Source organism: Lissotriton vulgaris, chromosome 1_1 (genome assembly GCF_964263255.1).
Source record: "Lissotriton vulgaris chromosome 1_1, aLisVul1.2, whole genome shotgun sequence".
In the NCBI taxonomy this organism is placed as follows: domain Eukaryota; kingdom Metazoa; phylum Chordata; class Amphibia; order Caudata; family Salamandridae; genus Lissotriton; species Lissotriton vulgaris.
Window position 1 is genome coordinate 360,228,850 of NC_141685.1, and position 20,233 is coordinate 360,249,082.

Sequence of the window (20,233 nt, forward strand, 5' to 3'; positions counted from 1 at the left end):
TAATAAATCAGCAATAAAAGAAAGAATAGACTGCAATGTTTTATTCATGGCAGATTCTTGGTAAATAGGAAAAGAGTTTTTCCCAGTATTGGCAATTGTTTTGTTCTTGAGGTCTGCACAATGACATGTGTCTTTAGAATGGTGGCTTCCTAAGCTGGGTGCAGTCAAGTGCAGATGTATAGCAGTTGAAGCCTCTGGGTAGAGTCCTACGTGATGGAGTCCTTGGTAGATTAGGCATGTAGGCCAATCACAGCATCCTTTTCGGCAGCCAGGCAGCTCAGTTTCCCAGTATTGGCAGCAGCAACAGCACCAGTCTCTTGGGCTCACAGTGGATTGCCAACTGCACAGAAATGCTCATTCTTGCAAACTCTTGGCTCAAATCACATGGGGAAATTATCACAGCAGGGTTCAGTTTTGTCTTCGCTCTCAGTTGTAGTCAGCTTTTTCTACATGCTCTACACACTGGGAACATGCTGGCTTCTCCTCCTGGACAGTCGCTCCTCCTTCAGGATCAGGCACTGTCCATCCATTTATCAGTAGGCATACAGCTTCTAGACAGAGCTCCTGCACAACAAAGCACAGAGTTCAGTTTACATCCTGTCTTATTTGGGAGACTGGCTACCAGGAAGACACCAGTCTTGGTAGCACAATATCTCTTCAAGTATTCTGCAGAGCACTCCCTTCCTTGGTTAAAAAGAACTTGAAACTGCCACGAAGTGGAACACTTTAAAACATATTTTTTAGACAGGGGATGTAGAGCCACTGTCTAAGGTGTCAGGATTAGCTTGGGTCAGAGCTCTTTCAAATGCAATTTTCCTGTTGTATCTCCTACACATACTTTCTTCAAACACAGCCATGCAAGGTGATGGTTCTCACATCTGGTAGCAATGAGGCTGTCTCCAAGCAGGAGCGTCTACCACCATACATGGGCTACAAACTTAATGCAAATATACATTCAAACATACATGCATGTGACATGCGTATGATATGTCAGTGCAAGGCTCGGGGGGTTTTCATAACAGCTTAACTTTACACAAGAGAGGTGTTGGCATTCTCTCTGACACAAACAATAAGTCTGGTCAGACACCAGACTTACAAAACGCAGTATGCTGCAACCACCGCTTTATGTGATTCACCCACTCCATAGACACAGTCCTATGTCCAATATGAGGGCGCAATTGGTACACTCCTCCAGAATACATAATAGGTTTTGGAGCACACATTTGCAGGAACAGACCTATGCCTCTGCAACATGCAGATTAGCCTGATACCTGGGCAAAGTAAAAAGTCAGATTACCAGTTAGATATTCAGTCGGGCAGCCAGGGCAGCTATGCACAGTAGTTAAAGTGTACATGGAGAATGGGTACAGGACCTGGGCAAAGGCCCTCTTGCACAGGCAATGCACTGCCGAGACAAAGGACATTGAGGTTAAACCCACAGGGGCAGTGCACATAGACAAAGACGAAACAGGGCTGGTTTGCTGGCTGTAGTGATTGGAAACAGGATGTGGCAGAAGGCTAAATTCTTTACCTCAGAACCAGAATCAGAACAAAGCTTTATTTCGATTGTAACAGAACAATAATAAAAAACACAGATAAAAAACATTGTTAAAATCAATGTAAAATGCATCACGTGTTCTTAAATAACATATTAAAAGTCAATTAATAATACATATAAAAGGAAGCATACATCCTGATTCTAGATAAACAATACTCTTTCTCTGGTGAAAAATTATTTTAAAAAACATGGCTAGCCTCCAAGCAACATGTTCATTGTCCAGGAGCTGAAATTTCATAAAAGCAGGACGACACAGTCTCAGCCCCCATTTCCATTGAATTGGTAAGATCCAGACCTTTCTTGTCTCCCCATATAATTTGCAAAATAGAACAATGTGTATTGATGATCGGGGTGACCGGTTGTCACATGGGCAAGGTTGTAACTCGCTAGCCAAATCATTCCATGTGGGAAAGGAGACAAGACTTTGTATTGTACCTATTCTGAATCTTGTGAGTAGGAACCTGTTGTAAACCCCTGGCACAAAAGCTAAGTATGGCTGCAAGCTAAAGTTGTGAGGAGCAACTGATGCTGCATCACACTGGGCTTAGTTATTTCCCTTGATAATCTTTGGGTCTCCAGGTATAAGAGTACATATTTTCTTAGCTTTTTCCTGGTAATCAAGGTAATAGTGTCAGGGTTAGTAAAATATTCTTGTTTACCCATATCTTTTGTGAAATCTTGGATAAACTTAACCCAGGGTATCTTTGTACACCATCCAGGCTGAGACTATCCTGAAATACCTCTCAATTGAGGATGGTCTCATCACATGACCGGATGCTGTGCCACAAGAGAATGGGCTCTGCTTTAATGAGGTCTGCTATGTGTGGAAGACCCAGTTCAGCTTGTGAAACATAAGTGGAGGTACTGGAGGGGACCGATAAAACGTATTTTAAAAAATAGTTTTCAACTAATTGAATCGGGTTGGTGTTCACAAAGCCCCAAATACCCGCACCATAGGTGGCAGTTGGTACACACTTAGCTTTATATATTTTTAAAACCTCTAGAGGTGGTTTACGTCCTAATTTTTTTGCGGAGTTGGCTAAAGTGGACATAGTTCTAATTAGTGCCAGCTTCTTTGCTTTGACAGCCTTAGCCCAGGTATCGTTACTACTTAATAGGATACCTAGATAAGAAAAGCTCTTGGTGGCAGTGATCCGATTTCCCTCCACAAAGATATCCCTACGCTTTTTTAATACCATGACCACATCTCATTATAAATGTTTTTGAGATATTAATTCTGAGGTCAAGATCCTTCATAAAATTATGGAAATGATTTAAATCATTCTGGGTACGTGACAAGATCACAGCACCGTCTGCATAAAACAATGCTGGGATTGGGCGAATGCCTATCTGTGGAAAGTCATTGGCATCTTTAAAGAAAGCCTGCCCTAACCCACTAATATAAAAATTAAAAAGAAAGGGGGCTAGGACCTTGTCTAACCCCCTTACCTCTTGGGAAAGCAGCAGTAAGTTCTCCTCCCAATCCGAATCACACTCTTGATTTGGCTCCATTATAAAGGAGACGGATAAAGTTAATAATATTTCTATCAACCCCCAGCTGTGACATAATCTCCAAGAGCTTTGAGTACCTTACACAGTCAAAAGCGGCCGAGACATCTACAAAGGCCAAATATAGATTGCCCTTTTTAGCCCAGGTATACTTTCCCATAAATACACTAGATTTAGGCTCTGTTCCACAGTCCCTAGGCCTTCTCGGAAACCGTATTGAAGATCTGATAAAATTCGGCTTACCTCAACCCAGAGCTGCAGGCGCTCTAAGATTATGCGTCCCACGACCTTAGCCATCGAGTCCAATAAAGAAATGGGACTATATCAGAGTTGATCCTGTCGATCCCCCTTTTTAAATATGGGGACAATGATGGATTCCACCCAAGTTGGTGGAAAAGCGGCCTTACAACTGGCGTTGATTATTTGAGTAATTATTGGAACCCATAGAATGACATTGGACTTGTACAGGTCCATAGGAATCCCATCTGGCCCGTAGGCCTTCCCACCTGCACTTGCAGAGAGAGCCCTACTCACTTCGTCAATATTAAAATCGAAATTAGAAAACTGATTAATCGGTCCTGAATTTTCACTACCTTGACCAATACCAGTATTTGCCCCGTTATATATTTTGAAAAAATTATCAATCCTTTGACCCTCTGAGATAACTACTTTGATAGTTGGCTGTGTTTTTACCGCTTTCCAGAATGCGGCACTATCTTTTAAATGTGCAGCTTCAGAAAGCTTCTCCCATGCCTCTTTTCCAAGAGCATTCTTCCTTTCTTGGAGAGCCAAACTATAGTTCTTCCACACCTGTCTAATATTAATAATGTTCTTTGGTACATTGAGCAGTTCTTGTTTTAGATGGGAATATGTGCAAGAAGAATTTAAATCAAACAAACGCTGGATGGCAGGCTTTTTACCCCCGCGTTTGAACATTATTTCCTGAACCGCAGTTGCCAAGTTTTGAAATGAGGACAGTATGCTCTCGGAGATGCTAATTCGTTCAGACAGATGTCAATGTCCTCACTACACCTATTGATTATTGTTTTATTGACTACCTCGGGGTCCATCATGTTCCAACGGAGTGTATAACCATTTATTTGATCTAGTTTTAAGTGTACCAGGGCATCATCTATCTCCTGGTTCTTTCTTCCCTGGCCAGTCACAACATGAGTCAACGTGATACATAGAGGGACGTGATCACTCAGGGAAATTGTGTCAACTTTAACCACATCAGTGCTAAGGGAATTCCCCTGGAGTGCTGTTACTCCAGGATCCCCATTGTTCATGACGAGCTCAGCTCGTCATGAGCACACGACCAGTGTACTGCATGACGAGCTGAGCTCGTCATGAGCAGCGATGGGGTTAAAAGTAAGTAATCTAAGGGCAAAACTGTTTGACAACAAAATATAGTCTATTGTGGAGGGATGTATGACATTACAACGCATGTTTTTACCACGCATGCTTTTACAATGCAAGTATTACACCGCAAACCTTTACAACGCATAGCGCTTTGGGGTGCTTGATAGTGAATAGTTTAATTTACTATTCCAACTCCAGTCCCCGTGGACACTAGGGAAGGTGTTGGATAGTAAATTAAATCTATTCCCTATCCTAGAGCGCCCCCCAGCGCAATGCGTTGTAATAGTTGCGTCGTAAAGGCACTGCGTGGTAAAAGTTGTGTTGTAAAGGATGTTCCCCATTGTGGAGCAGTGGCCCCCACCATTGTAGGTCTGCGGCATTGGGACCGATCTTATACATAGATCATTGGCAAAACCTAAGTCTAGGTTGAAAACTAGTTTGTTAAAAAGATCACCTGTACCCTGATGGCAAAAGTGTGTATTATGTGTGCCTTTTAACTCATTAGGACCATATCCTTTTGTCCTCAAAGAGGCACAGGCCACAGTGAAAGTCCCCACATACAATGAGCATATTTCCAAGGCCCTTCGCATTACACATAGTATTTAACTCTTTACAGAGTGTGTGCAACACCTTGGAGGTACTATCAGGTAACATATTATTATAAAAGTTAACCAGAGTTACTGAGTTGGAAGCAGATGAGTACAAGGTTAAAAATTGGTAATAGGGGGACGCCAATTGAGAGACAGTTCTAACAAAACTTAGGTTGTTGTTTACATATATACAAAGACCACCTTTAGCTCTGCCATGAGACCCCCTATTGCTTGGGTATGAAATGTTCTATAACCATTCAAGTGGAATGGTTCCTTTGACCAAGTTTCTTGTAGGCAAATAATGTCCTGTTTCATAACATATTCAGACCATAAGGGATTGCTAATCCTGGAGCGCAAACCAGCTATATTACAAGATACAAGGCTACACCCAGGATACATATTATCATTGGAAGAACTAGCTAACCCCAAACCAGTCACATTAACAGCAACATTGCCTCCCACGTGCCCTATACTGGGGCATAAGTTGGTTGAAGGTTGCAGTAGTATATATTCTCAAGAAAATAAGCTATTTGAAATACCCTCGCCCACAATAGTATGTTTTGGTGGAAAGCCCAGGGGGACAATCGGTGCCCCGAAAGAAGACACATTGTCATGTTATTCAGCTGCTGTACCTTGTTCATGGGGTATAAAGCTTTTGACTTCTGCTGTTACACAAGGCCTAGTTATATTGGTCCGCATCCCGACTAACTTGCCCACCAATAAAACTGTTATACTTCCTAGAGTGTGATTGTCAATCGATGTCATCCAAAGTGCGGAAGACTTTGAAACGATAAATGGGTGGGACAGAGTATCTAGTGAGGTTATCATAGGTGGACGCCTTCTCCCTAGAGGAGAGCCATGGGTTAGCCAATAGAGCATGCGAGGAAGGAGGATAAAAGTGCCCTAAGGGTAGTATGGCGGGCTCATCCGGTCTACCTGGCCCATAGCCAGCCCTGTCCAGAATTAAATGAACAAGGTCTGGTGATCTAAATTACACCACAATATAATCCCGTTAAGCTGCTTCCTAGATTGACCCACCCAGCCAATTCTACATGCAAACTTGTATTCTGAGTACAAGAGGTTTGTATTAATCTAAGTCCTGGCACTAAGAAAGTAGAGAATTTGCAGGGCTGACCAATGCTCACCATTATTAGCTGGCAATGTGGGAATATTTGCCACTACCACAGTGTAAGGTGTTGCCTCAGGGGGTAGATGTAAGTTTGTGACTGCTATTGGGATTGCATCACGAGCAGGGGACTTACTTCTCATAGAGCTTGTGGGGGGCACTCCCTGGTTGTGTGGAATTTTCCCTGCTTATGTTGTCACTAGGGTAATTACCAGATGCAGATGCTCCCTTTAATGGAGGGGCGTGACTTTGTGCAGCACCACCACTACAGGTAGGCGTTGAGGACACTAAGCTTCCCATCTCCTCGTTGCTAGGGCATATCTTCTGCCTTATAGGGGCTTGTAAAGTGGGGTTTAATGGCCCTTTATCAAGAAGACCATTATTGCACCCACTATACCCAAGTTGGTGCCTAGCTGGGTTAACCCCTTCAATCCTCCCCTGGTTGACCAGTACTGATTGAGAAGGGGTTGAGAGGATTGTTTCCAAGTTGGCTAACCTGACCTCTATATGAGAACGTTTTTGTATTATGGGGTTAAGGAGCCATGAGAACATTAATTCCATTTGACAAGGTGGATCCTCAGTCAATAACTTTGCAGAGGGTTCCACTATCGCCCCCTCATCCCTCGCCCCTCAATCATGATTGTAGTTTTGCCTAGTGTGTGGTCAGTGAGAGCTGGGAGGGTTTCCGACCAATATACTTCCATGTGGGTAGATTTGTTTTTTGATTGCCCTGCTCTTTCTTTTACTTAGATGGAGGCGCTGAGACATAGGCCTGTCCGCTCTTAGCCTTTTAGCTCCCAGTTGTAACAGTGGGGCCGGGGGTGCTCCCACTAGTTGCTGGCTGTATCAGGGCTGATGGACCTTGATCTATAGCACCCAAGTCACCTAAGGGAAGATGAACCTCCACAATCTCCTCACTCTCCCCTGGGCTCAAAGGACGCAGTATAGGCGGTGTGGTATTTTGCATCAAAGGGCATTAGGGATATAGGGATAGCCTCCCTCTGTAAGTTCAATTTCGTGTACTAGAACTGATTCTGCCCTTTTCAAGAAGGCGTCCGAAGTCCCCTCAACTCCCTGCCCAGGTGTACATTTTCTACTCATGTTAAGGTCCCACAAGACAATGGAAGCACCCCTGTATAACAGGGCAATTTAATAGCAGTACCTTGTCGTTATCTTGACTCAGTCATTGATCCTCCCATTTGCCCGATCAATAATGTGGCCCTGCCCAGCCTCCTTCGGGCTCTGATGGGCGCAGACGGGCCTGCCCTTGGCCCGGGCATGCCCGCATGGGTCCCGCGCTGCGGGAAACCTGTCCCCCTTTTGTGCACCTCCCGGCGCTGCTCCTCAGGGGTGTAGGTCCGCTAAGGGTGCTGGGAGCTGTAGTCTCTAGTCCGTGAGACCAGCTCTACTCCCCAGGTGACTCCAGTTTTTGCGGCGTGAGCAGGCAGCAAACTGGCGGTGGTGGCGTGGGCAAGCAATGAAAGATAGTGGCAGGGTCGGCAGACAGCAACTGGCAATAGGCTATGGCGTTCTGCACTGCGGTAAGCCTGTCTCCCTTTTGTGCGCCTCCCAGCGCTGCTCCTCAGGTGTGCAGGTCCGCTAAGGGTGCTGGGAGCTGTAGTCTCAAGTCCGTGAGACCAGCTCCACTCCCCAGGTGACTCCGGTTTTTGCAGTGTGAGCAGGCAGCAAACTGGCGGTGGCGGTGTGGGCAGGCAATGAAAGATAGGGGTGGCGTCGGCAGACAGCAACTGGCAATAGGCTACGGAGTCCTGCACTGCGGGAAGCCTGTCCACCTTTTGTGCACCTCCCGGCACTGCTCCTCAGGTGCGAAGGTCCGCTAAGGGTTCAGGGAGCTGTAGTCTCTAGTCCGTGAGACCAGCTCCACTCCCCAGGTGACTGCGGAGTGAGCAAGCAGCAAACTGGCGGTGGAGACTTGGGCAGGCAATGAAAGATAGTGGCGGCGTTGGCAGACAGCAACTGGTAATAGGCTATGGCCTATTACCTTAGACTCCATATTACATGTCCAAATGCAGTGCATAGTGGATTCTGTAGACTTTGACCAGGGTGCAGAGCTGACCTAAAGGGGGAAAGCAAAGACATTTGTTAAAGAATGCCCAAGTCTGGCAGGATGCTCCAGGACGGAACTGTAAAGGGTGAACACTATTCACGTCCTTGTTCATTTGCAAGGTTCACTTCCAACACAAGAGAGTATGGCTGAGAATGTTTTCAGCTCCTTGAATAGATTCTCATTAGGCATGGACCGATTACAACTTTAGCTCTTATCAACTGTGCGGCTTTGGGTTGCTTCAGGGATGAAAGATTTAAGAAAGACAAGGTGTACCTAAACAACACAAGGAATTTCCAGAAAGGGATTGATGGTAAACCCATGATTTCTATAAAAGTGTGTTGGAAAACCCCCTCTTTGGAATTGGCCTTAATTAACCGACACTTCGAAAGTAGTCAGTTTGGCCTCATTTTGACAACTAGCTACAGTATTGTACTGAGCATGCCTTGGTTAAAAAGCCATAACCCCCCTATTGACGGACAAAAACAGATCATTGCCCTTTCCTTGCAAAGTTGCCATCAGCACTGCTTTCAGAGGAAGGAGATGGAAAAGGCTCTTCTTTAAAATGCTCTGCAGTAGAAGAGAATATGGAACAAAAACAGACACCAGAGGTGTAAAGGGATTTACAGGATGTCTTCTGTAAAAAAGGAGCTGATAAATTGCCACCTTTTACTCTCCCATTGATTTAATTCCTGGAGCCAAGATTCCACATGGGAGAATATATCAATGAACAGTGCAAGATAACAAAATTCTCTAGGAGTGCGTAACCAAAAACCCAGGACAAGGATCTTTTTCAAAGTTTTAAAAATGTGTCCTGCAAAAACGAGAAAACACAGCAGATCCAGCATCTAGCATCTGGACCTGTTCAATTTCTTGACAATAATAAATTGAGCAGCTTTGCTTTTTAAATTTATGAATAATTTTCCAAGCATGCATGGGGTCCTAAAAAAGCACTGGCATGGGAAATAATGACCACCCTTTCTCCTCACCTTCTGCTGGGCCTGTGTTAGAATACAATATTAGAGCATAAAGAGCAACAGATCCCACATTGACAATCAGGAAAAATATGAGAAACAAAGCTGTGCATTTTCAAAAACAAACTCAAAGCATCTTCAAATTATTCTATAATTTGTGTTATATGATAACTTTGTACTCAAGAATGCAAAATTGTTCTAATTGAAAGCATTGTTTGTGCCTTCCGATACATTTTATAGTTGCTCTATCACATAGGGCCTAATTTAGATCTTGATGGTTTTACCGCAGTCCCGCGGCAGCGACATGCCCAAGAACTCCGACAAGTCAACGGTCTTTCACCCGCCGCATTTAGATGCACGCAGGCTGACTCGTAAGTGTTACAACACCAAATAACCCCTTACCCATATGTGGGTCATATTGTAAGTGTCTGTCCCATTTCCACTGCATATTTTCCACAGGTATGCTCCACTAGCCATTTTGCAGGTGTTGGGAAATTACAGAAACTGCCTAAATGCTGTTTCTGTTTTGTCAAAACAATATTGCTTTGTCATATTGCTCAGTCTCACTTGTTTAACTGATTTCAGCATATGGTAAAGTGTCATGTAGTGATCAATCCCTATCCAATTCTCACTTTTGAAAATTGTTTGTGTTGTTTTCGGAATTTTATCTTGTAGTGTAGTTCCTATATTCCCAATAGGCTCTGCGCATTTGAATAACATAAACAACAGTGTAGACGTAGGACTGAGGTCGACTAGGTCTCCGTTGAATATGTTGGACTTAATTATGAAATGCCAGCTAGCTCAGAGGTCACTAGAAACTTTCTTGAGGAAACAAGAAGGTGTTAACTTTCCTGAATAGACAAGAAGGGATTCGTTTCTGACAACCGCATAAACATGACAACTTTGCACCCCCAGAATAAGGAGTATATCTCCAGAGTCGCGGAAACAATAGATAGCTTTAACTCAGTCAATCGTGCATGCTTAGTTTCACCAGGAGTGCAGAGAAATAGAGAGACAGGCGTTTTCAATAAAAGTGGTTATTTATTGAGCAGTCTACTTTCTCATGCAAGAGAAGTGAATTGCCACAATTGCAATACTTGTCATAAAGTAAAGTGGAAAAAGTAAAATGAGTATTATGAAATAATACTGTAAAAGCATTTATATGGTTTCTAAGCCATAAGATACTTAAAATGGGCAGCTCTAGGATCTAATAAAATGAATGCAGCCAAGCCTCCCTCCTCCACTAGTTGCCTAAGTTCTTCAGTCACAGTAACCAAGGCAGTTTCTGTAATAGGAACTGCCCTAAAGCCGTTCTGAAATACATCAAGCAAGTGGTGGTTTTGTAGAAATGTAACCAAAAGATTATTCACATGTTTTTCCATCACTTCCACCAGAATTGGCAAATGAAAAATAGGCCGGTAATTTTCGGGCAGGGCATGGTCTAAGTTGGATATTTTAGGAGGGGAAATACGTGTGTCTGTTTTCCAAGCAAGCAGCACCCCAGTGGTGGATAATTAGAGATTTATGACATTAAGAAATATCGGGAAAAGGACCCCCCCTCGTCCTTTCAAAATGTCTGGTGCAGAATGATCTTCTGGAGAGCCAGATGTGATCTTTGATATAAGAGTTTACAGCGAGTCCGCATTCAGCAACTCAACCTCCATTAGGCAGCTGTTTGAAAGTGAGCCCAATTTCACCTGAGTGATCCGTAAAGGACCGCAGCCAGTGTTTTTCCCCACAAAGTTGGAACGGCCGAGCACTTTGCCAAGGCCGGTTTTGGTTCCCAGTCCGGCCCTGCCAGGGAGGGGATATACAAGCACACCGGAGAAAGTAAAATTACTAGTCACTCTAATCTAAAACAGAACCCATTCACATTCTGGAATATTGGGCTGTTCAAGTGAACAAAAGTACTGCTCCCTGTGTATTATAGCAATAACCCCCCCCCCCTTGTTAGCTTACCACAACTTTTAATACTAAAGCCCACTGGTAAGGCAAAGACCACGTCCTGGTTAGCATACTCATTGAGCCAAGTCTCTGTAAGAAGTAATACAACTGGTGCCCGGTCTGTAATGAAATCAAAGATCTCCGTATGACGACAGACTGGGGAGCCACAAATTAGGCATGGGCGGAAAATCCGTTCCGCTCGCGGATTTTGTGGATTTTCGGGAAATCCGCAATCCGCGAGATTCGCGAATCTCCCGCAAAATCCGCAAATCCGCGAGCAGCGGATTTTGCTCGCACTGCTCGCACTGTTCGCGTGAGTTCGCGCCCCGCGAATAAGTGCAAAATTGCAGAAATACGATCTTAGCAAAACTGAAAGTAACTACTTACCAGGTTCAAAAGTTCAGGCTCATCATTAGTAGCCATTTCCTGTAGTGCTTCCTGAGGGGCCCCTCCAGAGTTCAGTTGCCAGTTGAAACTATTATGTGACCCTGCTCTGAACCTCAGAATAGTTACACATATGCCACAAAGGTCCTGAATTACAGCTAAGGGAGACAAGCAGGAGCCAGGCTGGAAGTTAAAATCCATTAATCAGCCCCTAATTCATTATTGTCAGTTGGGGCAGGGCAGGTGTTGTAACTAATTTTGCAACAATGAAAGCACTTAGCAAGTGCAAAAGATCACTAATCAGGAAGCACTAAGGAAGCAGGTGCCAGCTAAAAAAATATTCTGTGACACATTAATCAGCCCCAAATTAATTCAGGTCACTTGAGGCAGGGAAGGTGTGCTTGCTTTGCCACAATAATGTACACTGACTGGACAACCAGAGGGTGCTGTGATGAAACAGAGGGTGGCATGGGTGGGCCAGAGGGTGGCATGAGTAGTCAGAGAGTGGCAGTGGTGACAGAGAGTGGCAGTGATGAAGAAGAGTGTCCCAAACAGGCTGGACACGTAGAAACAACAAGTTCGCAAAACTTGCGACCCGACAGGTAAGTTCGCAAATTGCGAAATTGTAAAAACCCTCGCGAACTGGCAGAAACACGGGCGAACACAAAAAAAAAAAAATCCGCAAATTCGCAGGAATTCGCGGATTTTGCGGATTGCGAATCCGCAAATCCGCAAAATTCGCGAATGCGAGATCCGCAAAATTCGCTCATCTCTACCACAAATACAACTAAGCATGCAAAGGTAGATAGCTTACTCCTATCCCCTTTTAGCCAGATATAGTCAGTGGCATGATAAAATGGCCTCATGGCTAACTGAAAAAATCTCCCTACCCCAGATCCACTGACTTACAGAAGTTGCTTGGGAGGATGGGCACAAAGCACACTGCTTCGAGGGCGTGTAACGAAGACTTTGTATATCCAAATGGGAATAGTCCCTGGTTCCTGGCGAAGTCCGGGCATGAACGTACAAAGGCGGGCTTGTCTTTCGCATGCCTTGGGCATGCTAATGGCGTGTCCATGTGTCATGCCACTCTTTATGGAGATCATGTGACAGCACAACTAGAGCTCTCACCCTCAAACCCCCCACCCCCCATGGCACAATCAAAATGGTTTTGTAAAATATTTATGCAGCACCCAAAGAGTAATAAAGTAAAAGACCAAACACTTAAAATCCCAAACAAAATTAGAAAAGTAGACTGCATTTTATTAATTAGAATTACACCAAACTGAAAAAACCCAATAAGGTGACCGAGAGATATGAATTTCCGAAGACTTTACAAAAAAAGCAGCAAGCACCAATAATTGTCTATGGAAACAGTAATGCGGGACCTAGGCATGATTTCAAGCCACCACGATGAAGCACGAGTTAGATACACCTAGGGGGTCCATTCTTGTTGTGGTTACTTTCTCACTTAGGGGCATACTTGTTAGCCTCTTTCTGCCACTCTGGCACCATGCAACATGGTTGTTGACATTGATAAAAACGATGCTAATGCTTATGATGGTACACTAGCATATATGAACAAAATCTCATTGCTATTGTCAAATGTGTCCGTCTTGAGCTTCCGATCAACCCCAATTCAAAAATATGGGATCAAGCTGGACCTGCAACCCAGGCCCTCAGTAACTGATTGACTGGTCACAGTTGGGGTGGCACGTAACCGCCAGACAAACGCGAAAACAGGAAACTCAGGTGCGGTCCCCAGATAAGCACATCAACACCACAATAGTGCAGGAAAATTGGCCCCAATAAAGCACACAGGGTCAGAAGGGTGCCCGCATTCCCAAACACCCTTAGGTTAGATGCCACATGGAGTTAGGAACACACAGTCTATCAGGACACAGCACACACAGTACACGCAGCGATCATGCGCCCCTCCCGGGGAATATCTGGACACACTACCCACTGGTCAACATTGTGTCCACGCAAGGTCTAGCCACCTGCATTTGTTATCAAAGGCCCTTTATTTATGACTCTACAGACAAGGTCCACATTCTTTTACCAAACTAGGATCACCGTGTGTATATTTTTATTGTACCCAAAACTCTATATAAGCCCGCACAAATTGATTGTACTTTGAGACAAGCCTCAGACCCATTTCTGTGGGTTGTATCCCGGCTGAAGTGTTTAATTAAACCATCTGTTCCTGTTTTGTCAACCACCTCCTGTGTTTGTTTTTTTCAAGGTAAATTCATATTCGAACAACGTTTTGGTGCGACAGTCAGGAGTGAGTGGTACCTCAAGGCCGACTGCAGCCATAGGAGAAGGACCCCGCCCAACCAGATTGATATCTGTAGAGTAAGGAAGGTGAGCAGGCACCGCAATTGATTGGATATTCTGTGGAATCGGCAGGCTGAGGAACATCCTGAAGTCACTGCTAGAAGGGTAAGAAACCACATCTGAGACTCAGTCCCCAGCATTTTGCGTATGGCAAATTAGGAAGAAGCTGAAAAAAATATAACCTGAGTGCCCTGTCACTAACAAAGATCTGGCAAATTACACACACTTTATGGGCCCAAACTGAGTAGTTGTTCCCATTCTACATGAAAACATTGTTTTTCTTTGTCCGTAGCCAATATTGACAGACTATCGGGTTCACTTAGTCCTGTGTACAGTGCACGGCTTACCCAGGTCACTAGATAGCATGAGCTCGGAGCAGGCTAAGGTACTTTTGACAAAGATCATATTTTTTTTCTCTCTCAGTTTTTGATTATTTTTGTAGTAGTGAATTTGATGTAAGATATTTGTTGTTGTGGTGTGATTGATGTTTTGATGTTAGTAATTTAATGCAACTGATTGTCATCTGAGTATTGTGTTTTGCAATGTCTTGACATGCCATATGAAGGTGTCGCCATTTTTCACAATCTCTATTTTATATCACAGTAAAGTATGCTATTTTTTCAGAAATTTCAATACTTGTTAACAATTGCTCATTCTTCTAGGTTGTGATCCTTCATATGCATTTCTGTCTATGTGTGTGAGCTGCACATATTGATATATCCTTAGTTACTATTGGAGTTCATAGTGGGTAGTAGTTATGACTAACAATCCCCATGTATATTAGTTCCCCTCAACCAAAGTATAGCTTAAAAATTCTCCCCCTCCCCAAAAAATATCAGATAAATTAGGGTGTATTCGTCCATTAAAAGGTAGCCAATTTATCATGGAGTCACCACTAAAACACATGCAAACCATATTCCCCACACAAGCAAAAACACTTCACAAGTATTGCTATGAATGGCACGCATACAGTAAGGCATTCACGTTTCCCTGGCCAGAAGAAGGATCCTTCAACACTAACATAATAAAACACATGAGGACACACTTGAGGACTAAATACTCAGGAGAGGTGGACAAGAGAGTGGCACTATTAGAGCTCTTGGCCATCTTCGAGGAGGCACAGGCCCACAATCTTATCCCGCAATTGATAAGCAAAACGTCAGCACCTGCCCTGCCATATGTAGGTATGGAGGGGCTCTCCCAAGCTATCCCCGCATTAGGATACACCAATCCTCCAGTTGAGGGAACCAGAGTGTCCCCTACCAAGCAACTAGCTGTTAGGTCTAGACACAAGAAAGTAACAGCACCGCAGGTTTATTGCACCACCCCAATCCAGTGCTAGGGCTCCCCGAAGCACAACCCCCATCCGTCATGTTCGGCCCATCAAGCCCCAGTGGCCCAAAGACCCCACACTCCCACCGGGTCAAGTGAACACACTCAGGTAACGGGGAGATTCATACCTATTCTGGATAGCAATATGACGAGAAGGTGGGAGCCATAGGGTTTGCTCCGGTAGCCGAAAAAACAACAGGGAGCGAATTTGAAGGCAAGTTCTGACCTGAAAGAGCCGCAAATAGTTTGGAACGAAGGAGGCAGGTGGGAGGTCGAAGAAAGGCATGAACTAAGAAGAGAGAGAGAGCTCAAGGCCTGCAAGAATGAGGAGCAGCACACCCTTCTCCTGAGGAGAGCAAGGGTTGGCACAGAGCACTATTCGAGGTAAACTCTGAGGTTGAGTTAGAGGAGAGGGTTTCGGCTGGGACCTGGGTCTCACCAGTTCATCAATGTAGGAGAGGTGCTGACCAGGAAATCAGGGACCATAGTTGCCTTGTACAAACTCAATTGCGACATAGAAGGAGTAGGATGGTACCTTTGCGTGCTCACAAGGGGAGCAGCGACAATGACGTCTTCTGTCCCTCCCAGATGCACAGGATAGATTGAATAATCCCAAGGGAAATAGTGGTCTGAGAGAAAGGTGAGATCTTCGCACAACCATTTTGCCACCTGCTATCCCGCTGGACCGAGGAAAAAGGATCAGTGTGATAGACCCTGGCCGAGGAGGGATCCTTCAAACCAGAGGACATAGCTGTCATGGAAGACTCAATCCAGAATGGAGAGGGAGATCCCAAGTGGAGCTTCCTCTACATGAAAGAATGCCCAAGTAGATGGGAATGCTATATTGGGGAAATACAGTGAAGCTCCCCCATGTCACTGCTGCAGAAAGGAATGCCAGGGGCCATCTATGTGCCCCATCCCAGATGGATAAAGAAGGGCGAAGGACCAAATTGCTGCCCTTAATGGATGGATTGGGGGAATGGACCTCATGTTTTGAGAAGAACACCACAGGAGTAAATCCAGCATTAGGCGATGTTAAAAGTATGCTAAGTAGCCTCATCGGAGAACAGACTAACAAAGTGTTCACCTAATCTTGCATCCCAGCAGTCACTGAAAAACACCAAGCATGATGGGACTGCATTCGATTCGTACCGGCACCAGATCTGGATGACCCTGAGGGAAATATTTCTGATTGCCCAGATGTAAGAGGGTTAATGGCAGAAACTATAAAACCTGGGGAGACTATAATTAGGGTTTCGGATAGATTGAGAGAATGTTGGGGAGAGAAGACAGGACAGTCATGGGCTGATATGGGCAGCAAGTCACGTTTTTCTATAGCTTCTTCATAAAGGGGCTGCCCACCAAAAAAACAGACTGATTGGATAGCATATTAGGGTTAGAGCAACACAGGCCCACAGACTGCTCTATGACAAAAAGAAACTGGAAAAGGATAGGGAGAAACAGGAGCAAACCCAGATAGAAAGGCTAAGTTGGTTTAACACAAATTGGAGAAGACCGCCCTTGAGGGGGCCGCATTGGCCATGAGCATACAAATGGGATTAGTCTTGAAGGGGGTTCCACCTCAAAAGCCCAGAGCTAACCTAACTGCAAAGGCAAGAATCAAGGAGATTGGCAGCAGCAGACCTCAGAGAATTTTACTACTGCCGCTGGATGGGCCACATGGTCAACGGATGCCGGTTAAAAACATATCACACACAGAAGTCGATAAAGACATGGGCAAATCTCTGCAAAAAACCCCATCCACGAAACCAAATGCTGGAAAACCTGAAGCAACCATACACATAACCCAAAGGAAGACAGCCAGCTATGGCATCACCACAACAAGGATCAGGTAATTGGGAATGTACGTGACAGCACCAGCCACAGACAGGGTACCCTGCCCAACAGAGACTAAAGCCACAACCAAGACAGGGAGGGTAACTCACTGGGGAGGCAATGACTTTACACAAATACAGAACTCAAACATACACTAAGTCAAAACTCCCAGTAAGGAGCCATCCTTCCCATGTACACCCCACAAACTCACCATACCAAAACTCAAAAGAATAAACAATGAGACAATATAAGCATTACATTAAGGAATTCAGGGCAGATGAATGTGTTCTGTCGATCGGGTAACCTAGCTAGGGTCTGCCGTTCCAGGGTGCCCGTGGGAGCATAGGCCCCACTCTGCTGCTGATCAGTGGAGTGGTGTGGCTCACTGGTTAGAGGCGGCAGACCTGGAAGCAGAGAACGGCCCGGGACCAGGGTTCAATTCCCAACGCGGCAGGGTCGTGGACCAGGGTCAGCGGACTCGATAATTCTCGCCTCGGTGCCTACACTAACCAGGGATCACACTTGGCAACTCTGGGCATTAGCTTGCCTCATCTCCACAACGGCCCCCCACATTCGCTGGGGATGCCTGGTTTCACCTTGGAGATACCCAGTAGGGACCATCTCACAGGGATAGCCAGGACGGGTTCCCCAGCGGTCTACAGCGCCACAACGCCTCAGGGCAGCAGTGCGCTTTACAAGACCACATACATACATACATACATCCCCAAGTGCAGGGCTGGCTGACCACACCCCAGGGGGAGGGCAGTCTGATGAGGGAGGTAGGCCGACTACCCATCCAGTCTTTAAAGTAGGCACCAAGGTCCCCAAAGCCAAGTCCAATTGGGACGGGTTCCAATAACCAGATGGAAGGGACTTCATTCTCGGGTCTCCGGCCCGGTACCAAGAATTCATTCATGCCATGTGGTTCCAACCGCTGCACCTCCAAAAGTCAAGGGCTCCAGCGAATGGAGGTCCCCTTTCAGTTCCAAAATGATGTCAGTCTTCCAATGTCAGGAGCCAGGGTTCCCATTCACTTCCACTCCATAAGATCCTACCGGTCGCAAGGCATTGCACTGTGCAGAGTCGTTCCGGAAGGGAAGTCCAAACAGCCAACTACCCAGTCGAATCCTATTCACTACACGAATCTCAATGAGTTCTTGAACTTAGATTCCGTGTTCTCCAAGCAGCAATGTTTTTTCATCTCTTGTCCCTCGCATTTTTAAGGGTCTGAAGGAAAGGAGGGTGCCGGGGAAGAGGGGGTCTGCAAAAGTCCATCACCGCTCCATTTGAGATTCGATCTTAGGAATGCTCTCACTACCTCACTAGGCCTAGCAGTCAGTCAATACAGCAGGCCTCGCACACACCATCCAAAGAAAACAGTAAACTCAGGCTCAGACACTGAAACCCACAGAGGCCACAGGATAGCTTTCCAACTACCTCCATTTTCCTGATAAGATGAATAACCAATCACAAGGGATCTAAGGAAGCGCCCAACAGACCAATGAAAAGAAGCCTGAAGCTAGCCCAAAAGGAAGTTTCGAGATGAGGGGCATATTCAAGGCACATGATGCCACTGGGAGGGTCACATTGAACGCCGCATGCCGGGATTAGATGGGAATACATGCAACCTCAACGTACTCTCCTCCGGTATACATCACCCCAGGCACATGTAGGTCAACACACCAACTGCCCCTATAGCACCTTCTAGGTACACCTTGAAGGGACGTACTGGCGATGCCCCTGTAACTCTAAATGGGATGTAAGATGTTACCATGTGATCAAAATGATTGCGGTACATCACAACGCAGCTTTTACAACGCAAGTCATTACCACGACTTGCGCTGTAGGGTGCTGGACTAAGGAATAGTATAATTTACTATTCCAATTCCAGCCTACGTACAGTAGGGAAGGTGTTGGAATAGTAAATCTACTATTCCTTAGTCTAGAGCGCCCTCCACTGCAAGTCGTGGTAACGACTTGTGTTTTAAAATCTGCGTTGTGATGGCACTGCGGTGTTTTGACCGCGTTGTAAAGGTTGTTTACCTCTAAAGGGGTTAATAACACCCTATGTTCACAAGATAACCCCCTAAGACAAATATTACACCCATTTGCCTTCCTGCTAGGTACAGAGAGGGAGGACGACTCGAATTCCATGAAAATTAAAAGTGCAACAACCCCTAGAAATTAATATGTACCATAATGCACTTTTTCAAAATAAGATACCCTGACTAGGGCAACCTTCTGGTGCCTCACTAAAATTGCATGAACGAATAATGAATAAGGAAAAGCATACTCCTTCAAAAGAAATAAAATTAATGTGTCTCATGTACATAATGCAATTTTCAAAATACAATGGCCCAATTACGGCAAACTTCTAGTGCCTCACTAAATTGGCACAAATTAATAGGGAAAAATGAAGGTTCATGCAATGATGTTATGTTTTGAACTAACCACACAAACATAGCTCTTATTGAACAAGTTGATGATTAAACGTCTCAATGCGCCACCTTTTCTGCTGTCACTTCGCCGCCCCTGCAGATCTATAGAGTTTGCATTAAGACCTACAAACTGAACAGTGACCTATCTTTTTACCTCAAACTTTGTTGAACTTAAGAGATTTTCAATTGTCGGAGGATCACTGCCACCTTCCCTTGATCCAGCCCCAAGATCTCCAATGCTCCATAAGTTATATATTGTTGCACTTCTATCTACCCTTTGCTTGCTGTGGGTGTTTCTGCATCCATTTGTCATCAATGCACAGCCTAGTCTGATGGAGTATACCCCAAAGTTATCACTGCACTTGTGTAGGGACCTCTCATATATCACTTACACTAACACCGAACCTAACACTAGCATTCCACATGCATACACAGCGCCCTCTTACACAACATGTGGTATCAGCACATGACCACATGGGCTCCAAGACAACAACCAGGTTGTGTTATATCTGTTCTCTGCTACCGCATGCCGTAGGCGCAGACAGGCTTTACTTGCCCCAAGAAGTAGCTCCCGAATTAGCAAAATACCTTCATCCCCTATATTTATGTAGGATTGGGGCTAAGATACAACCCGACAGAGTAGAACCCAATAGAGTAGTAGTGAATCTTACCAGATACCAGACCAATCACACAGCACTGTATCTTTTCACCGAGCCTAGTGACATTCAAACAGAGGTAGATAGGATGCGTAGCAGTGGCACCATGGGGAAGGATA